This window comes from Raphanus sativus, chromosome 5 (genome assembly GCF_000801105.2).
Source record: "Raphanus sativus cultivar WK10039 chromosome 5, ASM80110v3, whole genome shotgun sequence".
NCBI classification, from domain to species: domain Eukaryota; kingdom Viridiplantae; phylum Streptophyta; class Magnoliopsida; order Brassicales; family Brassicaceae; genus Raphanus; species Raphanus sativus.
In genome coordinates, this window is record NC_079515.1 from 35,559,839 (window position 1) to 35,561,644 (window position 1,806).

Genomic DNA, 1,806 nt, shown 5'->3' on the forward strand with positions numbered 1-1,806 from the left:
ATCCCTTCGGAGACATCCGATAAAATTAAAACAATACATAAAAGATTAGCATGACCTATGCGCAAAAAAAACACCTAGAAATCGAGAAATAGTCCAAATTTTCTGTTAAAAAAAACTTGAAGATTAGCGAATTAGAATGATTTTTCCAATCAACATTTGAGTGCCAATAAGCTTTTCAAACCGTTTCAATGAAATAAATAATGTAGAAGTTTGGTTCTCTTACAGCATTTAATTTTCGAGCCAAAATCGTAGGAGTATTAGAAAAGGATTTAATTAAGAAAATGATCTTAACAGCCATTTATTGATCAAATTCATTTTTCACGTTCTGGAAAAGGTTGTAGTTAGCTGAATAAACTGATTTAAATTGTTATTTTACATATATGATCTATCTAATGATTTTTAATCTACTCCGGAAAGAAGTCGATGGTATCATCAGTCATGTATGCCTGTGTATTATGAATGTGTATATACATATGGCTATATAAAAATATTTATGTACATTGCGAAATCATGGAGGTAGGAGAAACAGAAATTGGTGAGAGCAAACTGTTGTTCTTTGATTTAATCATTAACGTAAGTGGTAATCATAACGTCAATATGAATGGTACGACTTTGCTTCCTCGCGTCAAATATTAATTTACCTCCAAGTTATACGGTATTTTATATCCAATGATGATATGTTTAGAATATCTTAGAAAAAAAAAAGACACTTAAAATGTTCTAAAAACATAGAAGTTTAGATACTCTTTATAAAATTATTATAGAAGTGAATTTGTTTTAATGTATACTTTTATAATAAAAAAATTTATTTATAAGTAAAGAAGATTATTATTTTCCATCTCTAGTTATTGAGACAAAAAGTAGAAGTCTTATATATTTTTCTATAAAATAGTGAATTCTATTATAAAAACATACATTAGAGCAATTTCACATCTAAGTAGAAATACTCCTACAAATTATATCTTTTACAGATAAAAGTATAAACCGAAGTCAAAGAATAAAATTCAAAAGCAAAACAGAGAACGTGTACACGATTAAGTCACTGATCATAGGTTGACTTGAAAACAAGATTTATGCGATGAACGTCAAACCGAGGCGACAAGAATAGTGGAGACCAAAAAAAAAGAGATAGAGGTGTGTGTACGCAAATTTTTGCAAACTACCCCCACCCCCCAAAGATCATGACGGTCGTGATCTAATCAATTATTCTTTGATCGATGGAGTAGTGATGATGATTGTTTTGGACTGTAGTATTATGAAAACATGCATGAACTGTAAATATAGTTATTTACCCAGAATGTTAATTTGTATCTATTATAATATGGGAATTATGGATGGAAAACAAAATTCATATAATGTGGTATATATATTAATTTATCATTAGCTAACTTTAAGTAGACAAAATGTGGTATATGATAGAAACAACATATCATCCCTTATTTAAGCAAAAATCAAAAACAACATATCATTGAGAATAAGAATGCATAGTATATTTCTGTATGTTACACGTTACTCTTATGTATCATCACTGAGTGTATAGTCCCTTTTTGTAACTGCATTGACTGTATAGTCTTAGTCTTTATTGAATTTATAAACGCCTGAGTTGATATCCGTCTGAAAAGAGTGGAAACTATAAAATTCAACGGCTTAAACTAATAAATAAGAAAATAAAATGAAACCGAAGTAGTCGATGATGGGATGATAGAAGGCGATGAGAGAGGCCGTGTGGGTTTGTCTCCGCAACAGTCTCTTTCTCTCAGCTTTTTCTTTGCTTTCCGAAATCAAAATGCATGTTCATCTTCTTCT

The 1,806-nt window shown here is 29.9% G+C and overlaps 1 non-coding gene across 1 annotated transcript; it reads left to right on the forward strand.

The window, feature by feature from the left end:
* LOC130495417 (U6 spliceosomal RNA) lies at positions 1-103 on the forward strand. Its single transcript, XR_008934687.1, has one exon. It is a non-coding gene; the product is annotated as a U6 spliceosomal RNA (small nuclear RNA).
* The last annotated feature ends 1,703 nt before the right edge of the window (positions 104-1,806 follow it).